The sequence below is a fragment of the Oculina patagonica genome, chromosome 2 (genome assembly GCF_052425735.1).
Source record: "Oculina patagonica isolate OP01 chromosome 2, crgOcupat, whole genome shotgun sequence".
NCBI classification, from domain to species: Eukaryota; Metazoa; Cnidaria; class Anthozoa; order Scleractinia; family Oculinidae; genus Oculina; species Oculina patagonica.
The window spans coordinates 6,628,798-6,639,531 of NC_135759.1; the positions used below are offsets into that span (position 1 = coordinate 6,628,798).

Genomic DNA, 10,734 nt, shown 5'->3' on the forward strand with positions numbered 1-10,734 from the left:
ACGCTCGTGTTTGTTTATTTATCATACCATAAATACGTTAAGGCTGCGCCAAGGCACTTAAGTTCGTTTTTAATACCTCACTGAAATCCCCTATTTAAATCAATTCACCCAAAAAAATACCAGAATCGAAAATTTCAAACCCAAAAAAATCCTTCGATCATCCCCGTCACTTACAAGCCGGAGTACCCCCCCCCCCCCCTGGGTTAAGGGGCTTCTCTTCCGGCTTATTTTCCAATTTCATCTAGAAAGGCAAGCAAACTGGTTGAGCTGGCGGATGGATGAGCCTCGTTCCCACTCGAGGTACGAGAATAAGAAAAGACAGCGTTTTGTTTTTGTTGTAAAGATCAGATCTTTACAAGTGTATTGAAACCTTACAACCTAGGAATATCTGTTGTAATGTTAATTTTTGGTCAAGCCACGCATAACCATTTTTTTTCAGGCTTCTTTATTCCAATTGCTTAAATTGGAAATTCACTGCGACGATCATTTATCACTCTCATATACATCCGCAGTTCATATAATATATAGATTTAGGCAAGCCTAAAAGCGGAGCTCCCCATTTATTTAATTTTCACTGGAGCTTACAATGTTTTCATTCTAGTGAATAAGCGGCCAAAGTACTAATGTTTATGGCGGTTTATAGGTTCAAGAAAAATTTAAACAGCTTACGGTTAAACAACTGAATGTCAGCAGTACGACAAAAAGTAATAATCTTAAAAGCGGTGCAAAATCATTACTCATGGCACAAAAAATTACTTTAGAGTACAGTAAATTATCTGCTTTCTAGCAATAGAAAATAGTTTCGCGATCCTGTTATAGTTTCGCAGCAGTTTAGTAGACTCCACAATATCTATTACATTGATATAGGATATATTCAACGTGCATTATAGAGTCTGTCGGCCGATTAGCTCAATCGGTAAGGTGCCAGTCTGCGGATCGGAAGGTCGTGAGTTCAAGTCTCAGAGGGTCGAGTTTTTTTTCTTTTCTTTTTCTTTTTTTTTTTACCCCGTAGCAATAAAATGGTTTGTTTACTATATCAACCCGATTTAGCTTTCGAATGCTCCTTCATGTACGATGCTGGCTTTACAGATAGACACGAAAATCATCGATCGATTATAGCTCTCAATGTCCACTTTTTTGGCGGTCGATTACTTTCTACACGTAATTTTCAGCCACATTTTGTTTCATTGCTTCTTGTTTTTCTTTTCAAACCTCTTTAAATTTTACAGGCCACCTTTATACGGCCGCCTTTATACGGCCTTCTTGCTTCACGATTTCTACCATCAAACCATGGCGGCCATGTTGCGCGACTCCGTACGTCGTACGTACGCGCCCGCGAACCATGCCGCTATCCATGTTGACCATGAAAACTCATTTCGATAGTGTTCCTTCTTTCATACCATTTGCCTGCCTATGGGGCTCCGCACAAGGCGCCTTCGGCGCCTTGGGAGTTCCGCTATGAATCATTTCATATACATTACTTCATAACCATCCTGTTGGTTATTTTGGTCCACAAAGCATCGCGTCTCTAGTTTCCAACAAATTTGCGCAAGCGGTTATGGGATAGGTTCAATCGGGCATTTTATTTTCTGAGTTTGAATGTGCTATTTATAAAGTGAACGAAAAGGGAATGAAGTGATGCAAGAAATGGAACTGAGCGAGTAAGTGGAGATCGTTTAAGTTCAATTTATATAGTGTTTTCATGGCAGCCATGTCGGAGGAGTCAAACAGTCAAAGATATTTGCATAAATTAAAATGAATGATGTACCCAAAGGAAAAATCATCTGTTTCGCTCCTCCAATATGTCAGAATATGACCCCCAAAGCCCGCCAGCTCACTGATAGACGGGTTTGCTTCACGGTGGACTGATTGTTTTGAGCAAATTTTGTCCTTTTGCTACGAAGATGGTCCAGGCTGCTAACGAAGACGCTTAAGGTCGCGCAGGACCCTCTGATGTTACAAGCCCTTAAAAGTTTAACTGAAGATAATGCGATTTTGTGTCCAAGTTTTCAGCTAGCACCGCGCACCAAATTAATATAGCCTAGTGATAAATCGTAACTTCTTTTGTGCTCCCACTAGAACGAAATTTTCGATTTCAAAAACTGCTACAAGTTAATGGCTTCTAAGAGAGTAAAAATGTGAAATCTTAACTTTGAAACATGCTCTCTTCATTTTGAGAAGGAAATTTAAAAATTCGCTCTAGCCAGAGCACAATAGAGTACACCAAGTTTATGTTCCTCGCGAATGAACTCTTGAAATCCGATATCGGCGGAGAAAACTTGGACACAAAATTGCAGGATTTTCCACTTCCGAAGAACTTCCGAGTCAATGTTTACAACAACGTGTGATATATTTAAAGCTGTGAATCTAATTATGATAATTCCCTATGTTCCAGCGCACGTGACGCAAAGCTGAGAACAATTACTAGTAATTACTTGTACAAAAGAGTTTAAAAACAAACATTCTAATGAATATTTCGTTTGTTGTTGGCTTCAGTCGTCCTGCAGTTCGTGCATATTCTTTAAATAAATACATACTAATGATTGCAAGGGTATGTATGTATTTATTTAAAGAGTAGGCACGAACTGCGACGACTGAAGCCGACAACAAACGAAATATTCATGACAATGTTTTTCTTAAAGTTCTTTGTACAAGTAATTACACGGTATTGTTCTCAGCTTTGCGTACCGTGCGCTGAAACAAAGCGAATTATCATAATTAGATTCACTGCTGCGAATATAGCACACGTCGGTTGTAAACATTGACTCGGAAGGTCTTCGGAAGCGGAAAATCCTGCAATTTTGTGTCCAAGTTTTCTTCCGATATAGAATTTCAGGAGTTGATTCGCGAGGAACATTAACTAGGCGCACCCTATTGTGTTATGACAGAGCGAATTTTGAAATTTCGTTCTCAAAATGCAGATAGCATGTTTCAAAGTTTAGATTTCACATTTTTACTCTCTTAGAAGCAGATAACTTCTAGCAGTTTTTGAAATCGAAAATTTCGTTCTTGTCATAACACAAAAGAGGTTATGATTCACCACTAGGTTTTATAATCATTTAACTCGGTGCGCTGTAGTAGCGGAAAACTTGGACACAAAATCGCATTATCTGCAGTTAAACTTTTAAGAACCTGTAACATTACAGTAAACGGTCATCTCTCAGTAAAAGGACAATCATGATGTTATTCCATCATCCCTTAATATCCTTGAAAATTTTTAGAGAAATCGATGTTCAAAATGTAGCGAATTAAAGCTTTACAAGATAGCACTCCGTCAAGAAATTTGGCTAATGAATTTATTAATGAGCAAGGGTGGTCCTGCGCGACCTTAAGCGCTTGCCAAACGTCGAACTTCATATGAGTCGAACCTAATGCAAATGAGCAAAACCTATTGTTTTTGGTTGTGTTAAGACTTATTGTTCAATCGACGAAGTCGATCTGTGCGAAAGACAACAACATTGGTCACATTGAAATCACCCTGCTTTTTGAACACAATCAATCAATCAAGCAATTAATCAATCTTTATTTGCCCATAAAGAAAAATATGCATGCTTATGTTGTGGTTTAATTTTTCCCTTGATTTAATTTTTTTCAAACTAATTTGATTTTTTGTTCCCTTTGTTTTAGATTATGATAATTACCAATTAGACTACGAGCCTGAGTTTTCTATGGGCAAATAGTCAACGAGTAGTCAGCGAGTAGTCTAACTGTTTTAGTAGAAACTCTAAAGGATTGCAGTCCAACTCCTACAATATTGTGCACTTTGAAGACAAAAATCAAGAAAAATTACCGCTTTTAATAAAGAGCTACGCGCGCGCGACTGTTTTCTATCGGCGAATACAAAACAGTGGGAAAACCAATCAGATTCGCGAATTTCCAATAAAACACAGCTGACTTTTTACTAATGAATATGAGACAATGAAAAATAAAAATCAAACTGGTTTAAAAAGTTTTAAACCAACGATAAATTTAAACCACAACATTTACAAGGATGACTCTATAATATCCTATTCCTTATGGAGCAGAGAGTAGCTCTCAACAAACCCTTGTGGGCTTGACGGGGAGTGCCCCTGTTACAATATATATTTCAAACTACACTAATATAAATTATTATAGACAAGAATACATGGCTGTATTGTAAAACTAGGTCAACGATTAAAGAAAGAGGGTAGCAAAAGGGGGTGTCATTATCCAGTTTCACATACAGGTTTTAACCAAACTCATTTGCCACGTGTACTTGAAACAGAAGAATTCATGAACCAAGTGTCTTTTTTAGCTATTTTCACACCTCACAGTATAATTTTTGCCCTTTTCAGGTGTCCACAACAACAACAACAATCTTTTATTTCGTGCCCAGAAGAGTTTTACAATAAGTAAATACATGCAAAGAGAAAAATTAACAATAAAAAAAGAGCACAGTCACTTAGAAATAGCTAAGGCTAATCGAGCTAAGTGGCTGGGCCAAGCGCATACATAAGATTCAGGTTGAGCGTTTCACGGCCTCGGTTGTCACGTTGCTGTCACCCCGTTAAATTGATTGTGTTGCAAGGCAAAATGACAGACGTTGCTAGGCAGGAATGATGACGTTCTGTCTGGGAAAAAAGCATGTTGTGGTTTTCCCAGGCAGAACGTTGGCATTCCCGCCTAGCAACATTTGTCATTTTGCCTCGCAACACAATCAATTCAACGGTGACAATGAATGCGACCACTGAGGCAGTAAACACTAAACTTGAATCCGCTGTAAACCCTTTGCTACCATCAAGATAGTAGTAAGTGCTTTTTACTTTTTTTTCTCAAAGGTGTGTATTAATTTATTTGGCGCTTTTTATAACTGCTGGAAGGTTGTTCCATGTATTTATACATGGATTTATTCCCTTATATTTCACGGTATTTTTTTATAATTTGAATGTAGAAAGTCTACATGAATTTTTGACGATGATCTGGTGCTATGTCAATGAAAATCACTGTTCAGTTTAAAGAACTGGTTAAATGTATCAGGAAGCATTTTATTGAAGAATCTAAAAAAATATCTTTTTTAACCCAGAATGCCTAATTATTGTTGATCTCCATGCTTCAGGTTTTCTCTATGAAATCTCAGGAGGAAAATGATGTGGCTTAATTATCTTTACATGTACCGTATTTTCTCAAATAAACGCCCCCGGCGTTTATTTCAAACTTGGCTTCGTGAACCCGGCGTTTATTTGAAGCCGGCGTTTAATCGGGCCCTGGCGTTTATAAACGGACTGCAATTTTCTGCCAATTTTTTCAGATTGATTTATTGTTACCGATCTTCGAGACCAAGGGACAGTTTGTCAAGGCGGGACGATTTTCTCTTCGTTCTGCCCCGAAAAAGTGTCCTTGGGTATCCAAAGGTGATTATTTCTTTAAGGTGCACTATTACGAATTGGATAGCTTATGTTGCAATCCAGATTTGTGACAAACAGAATATATTTACTCGTAAGCTTGACCTCAAATAAACACCAGGACCTCGAACAAACGCCCCCGGCTTTTATTTAAAAACTAGCAATTTTGACCCGGCGTTTATACGAGGTCGGCGTTTGATCGGGGTCCGGTGTTTAATCGAGAAAATACGGTATCTTTATCAGAATACATATAAATAAAATGAGTACATTCAAAATAAAATTTTAATAAACACCATAATTTATATGAAGTTTATTATTTGTGCCAGCATCAGTTTTTTACATGTTGTTCCAAGTTGTTCAGACAGGGCAAAGTCACACTAATGTGAAGGCAATACACAATATTCCTGCTGGTTGACCTACAAAATGTCATCTTTATCAGACATTACTGGTGTCAGTAGCACATGATTGAGTAACAAGTTAGAGCTGGAGGTGCACCAGTTTGACAGGAATGAGAGATATAACCGTGTATTCGTGTCCCCCAATGTTCTCCTCAAAGACTCTGAGTTGTGAGATGGCGGGATTTTGGGAATGTGTGAAATTCTACCAAAACTAATGGAAAAACTGGAGAAGTTCTATTCTTTTGGAAAACTTTATGAGGAGTACACTTCGTTAAGGTGTGACAATGGGTCACCATTGGTGCTTGTACCTCGTCAACATGTGTGCGGTAAAGGAAAAGCAGATTCCTTGAGAATGGGAAGGAAAAGTACTGTCCAGAAGTGAATAATTTTTAAATGCATTTGCTAGAAATAGTGAAGTGCAAAAGGACTACTTTGAATGCCTGAAGGATGCCAAATTGCGAAGTGAGGAAGACTTTTGTTAAATGCATTTAGACATGTGGAGAGTCGAGGAAGAGGAATGATAAGCCCTCACCATGCAGTGCAGTGGTGAAATGCAATGGAAAGAATAATTATTTGGTTGTATGTTTCACTTAGCTGTAAGGTAAGTTGTGTTAATTATCTCTTTTTTTTATTTGATATTTTTTGAGCCCTGTATACTGTCTGCAGACAACTACATACTTTTAGTCTTCAAACATTTAGTGTATATACATTTAGTCTCGTACTGTCATTTTTGAAAGTTTTTTTTTTCATTGATAGATTATTACAAGTTTCTCTAACTTCTATGCAAACAATTTTTTTAATACATATGATGTTTGCAAACAATTTATTTTGTCTTTTAGGCCCTGCAAACAATTTTTTCAATATTTTTCATCACCCTCCTCCAGAAAAATAATGGTCCGTCCCTTACTGAAATTTTTAAATTTATCATTTGTGCGTGTGCATGTCTAAAGGTGCTGTGGAATATAGTTTGGTCCCCCCCTCTTTTTTTAAGGGGAGGGAGGGTGGGCGGACGACGGATTTCTGAGCATGCGCATGCAAGTTATTCTGGACTCGCTCTTCCTGCGCCTAGGTTCAATCCCTATATAGGGCACCGAAGGAAAAGTTCAGGGAGTGGACTACATTTAGGACAATCAAAACAACACAGATTATAATGCACTCGAGATCAGACGCTCCACGCACTGGAAATTTCACTGCTGGTACTGCATGGGATTTAGAAAAAAAAATAGATTGGGAAATGGGATTTCGCCAAAATTTGGGCTGGGAAATGGGATTTGATATCCCCCCTCTCGACTATCAAAGGATTGTCAGTTCTATAGTTTCTTTAGTGAAGCAGTGAGTTTTGCTTTTGTGGCCTTATGCATTGTTCTTGTTGTCTGATGTATTGTACTAGTAAGCTAGCCATTCATATGAGACCTTCAAGAGCTGCTATCCGTACTTATAGCTTTTTGTACTTGGACAGGGAAAACCAATTCACAGCAGAGGTTTGGTGATTTAGGTACACAATCTTGCATGTAGATTCCAATTGATCTAATTCCAGGCGATCTACAGCTTCAAATGGAAGGAGGTAAAATTTGTAGAAGCCGATGATTTTACATATATTGCCCGATTCACTCTATGGCGCTTGCTTGATTGCAGGGAATCATCTGAGTTGTATTCATCATAGACTTGCTCCAAGTCGCTCGATAGATTCGCAGGAGACCGCTGGATACGCAAACAGAGGGCGCGCGCGGGCATGGAAAACAAATAGAGGAAATCAGCCATTCTTAAATGTGGCGTCACCGGTGGATTTTTCTACCGGTGAAGCCATCAAGATTATGTCAATCATATTATTGGGCGCAAACTTACTGAGTGCGCTTTTCCCGCCGACTTAGCGCGCGCTGCTCGCGACACAAGCCTTTTTTCTTTTTTTACCTCTTTAGCAGACTGGTTTCTCACGTCGGCAGTTTAAACCAGTTTTGGAACAAACATTACAAATGTCTTCTTGTTTGTTCTAAAACTGGTTTAACTGCCGATGTGAGAAGGAACAGGGCAACCAGGGTAATACGAGAACGATGCTAAAATTATCAGTCTGAAAAATCGGCTTAAGGGTGAGCTTTGGAACTAAGAGAAACTGGTAGCCTGCGTGGCCGGTGTTCAATTTTAAGGAAGGAATGGGCTTTTTAGAAAGGGGGTGCGTATCTAAAAAAGGACAAGGGGAATAACTACGATAATGCACTCGAAGACTACATCGTAAACTCTTTTTTCATGCCTCACTTCATTGTTTTCAGCTAACACTAGATACAAATTTCTCATTTTTGTCCAGGTCGATTGTCTACAACAGCTTTGCATTCTGGGAGACCAACCTATAGCTGACAACTACGTCACACAGTTTTCTCCTCGTCGATCCAATCGGTGGTGGCGACTTGTGACGTCAGTTTATCTGCACCAAGGAATTCTGGACTGTCTGGTGATCACGTGTTTGCAAATATGGTTGTATTGGGGCCAGGAAAACTCTATTGGGTGGTTGCGCATGGCAATAGTGCATCATACTGCTGGTGTGGGTGGACACTTGTTACGGCTCACGTGTTAAACATATCTTTCTTTTAAATGTATTGCATTTGTGATGCGTTATCTCAGATAGATCGCACAGAATCTACTTAGATAAATAGATAGCTATAACTATTTATACATGTTGTAGTTTGTGGTCGTGTAGTACTTGCAAATTACATTTAAAATCTAAGATTAAAATTTACATGTAAAAGCTATTTAAAAATAAATAAAATCTTCGTCTTCAAAATTGTTGTCGAAATTGACGTAGAATTAAAATTCAAATGTTTAGATTGGTTGCACGGGTACCGGTGGTGCAGAAAAAGCATCCTCTTCTTGTTGAATATTATTTCTTTATTTTGAACCTTTTAGAAACATGCTACGCACTATACCAAACACACAAAAAATGAGTTGCACGCAGAACACAGGCTGCGCGGGACGCAAAAGAGTGGGCGCAACCGTAGTGACGTGAATACGATATTTTAACCCTATTCAGACCGGGGGGGATCTTATCGTCCGTTGCGTCTAAGGAATTTCCGACGGGCCATAGTTTTCCACGGATAAAAAGCTTGTCCGGTTGAGCTTTGTAGAAAGACGCCGGGATGTTAAGTTGTCTCGCCCTCTTAAGAGTAGCCATCTGATCCTTCCTTCTCTTAACAATTTCGTAGGGCAGATCTCTGAACTTTACATTGTTTTTCTGCGTCGCTGCATCGTTTGTTAAGCTTCGCAAAGTCTTCTGTGGCTGTCGTCTCGAAGTCTTCCAATTTCTGTATCCTTAATTCAAGTGCTCCCAAGGTGGACTCGATGTTTCTTATAGATGACTCGATACTGTCTAATTTTTCTTCTTTAGCGAGTATTAGCTGCAGTTTTCAGTAATTCCTTCGGTAAGATCCAGAGCGGTCATTATCTTATTGGTTGACGCCTCGAGCTCGGTGTCGTTGTTTGAACTTTCTGAACAGTTTTTTTTGACTTTTTATAGTCCGGCGACGCTCTTTGGTCGTCGCAGGAGCTTTCCGACGATCTATTCCTGCGTTTTCCGATCCATTTTACAATGCTTTGTGCCATACGCTTCTACATGAGCTTCAAAATTTCGCAGGCGGGGAAACGAGCGTTCATTCCGCCGCCCTCACTCGACCCCATATTCTATTGTTGCCGCGGTATCAGCAAATTTCCTATTTTTTTTTTTTAATTATTAAAAGAGGGATGTAAATGGGAAGGGGGGTGGGTGGGTCCAAATCACGTTTCTCGTTTTGTTTAGTTCTTTATCTTAGTTCCATCTAATTTCAGTTTACGCCTCACCAAATCACGATTCTTATTCCACGCACAATACATCACATATCAGCTCTTTTGCAGATCGCAAAAGGAATACGGCCACGCCTGAGAATTTATGGGAAATCACTGTTCAAGAAAACATTCTTAATCACTTTTAACAAATTAGTGTGAAAAATAAAAATTGCTTATTGATAAACAATACTGCGTCACTCGTAATATCTTGATAGAACTTTCAAGTTTACACTAGTCTGATACCTACAGAAAGATCAATGTGAACTATCAATGTTATCGTTATTTTCAGTTAATATGATAATATTTACGTCATCTTAAGTTGTTAAATCCAAGTCGAGAAGCATTGTTAAAGATTCTCATAAATCGAATTAATAACCACAGTCGACCAAACTTCTTCTTAACCAACAGTTCACAACGTAGCTCAACGTAGTTCTCTCGTAGCTCAGTTGGTTAGTGCGCCCAACCGGTATCTTGGAGGCCATGCATAGGGCAGAATGCATGGACATCATTAATTATTTATAATCAGCGAAGCGGCAAATTTGAAGAAAGGCCGTGTGAACGTGAGATTTTTACTTTGTCCCACGCTCGTGTCATGTTGAACAATTTCTTCACTATTTATCACCGAGCTTTAAATTAAGCGTCTATTATTTACTTAGTGTCTTTTCATAATTAAATCCATTAAACACTTCAGCGAAGAGCCGTCCTCCAATCTTGCTCTTAATCCCACTGATTTAAAAGCAAGAAATGCAACTGAGAACATAAAATCAAAGACTTGATTGGTGACATTTATTTCGGCGAGATTTATTTCTCAGTACGGATTATTTTCGCACTGCCTTTTCTAAAGAAAATCCATTTTCAATCTCTGGACCAGCTAAAGAACTTACGGCGATAGTTATCAGTCATCTCACCTTTCCTTTAGTTGTCTTGGTTAAAATCAATAATGTAGTGGCAATTTTTTCTAGCATACTTTTTTAACTCACTTGCCTGGATAACCCGACAATAAAAACAAAAATTAACGCTAATCGACAACGTTTCGACCCCAGTCAATCATCAATTTCAAAGGCTTTGATTAATAGAAAATTATTGAAAAAAGGCACCTAAAAGTAACTAAAAAAAAAAAATTTTGGTTACCTGGTTTATTGCATTACTTTCATCTTTTTTCA

The 10,734-nt window shown here is 38.6% G+C and overlaps 1 long non-coding RNA gene across 1 annotated transcript; it reads left to right on the plus strand.

Annotated features, from left to right (window-relative positions):
• Nucleotides 1-5,599: 5,599 nt before the first annotated feature.
• LOC144642861 (uncharacterized) lies at nucleotides 5,600-8,506 on the plus strand. The gene is made up of 3 exons (XR_013568808.1): nucleotides 5,600-6,362; nucleotides 7,221-7,325; nucleotides 8,064-8,506. It is a non-coding gene; the product is annotated as an uncharacterized LOC144642861 (long non-coding RNA).
• The last annotated feature ends 2,228 nt before the right edge of the window (nucleotides 8,507-10,734 follow it).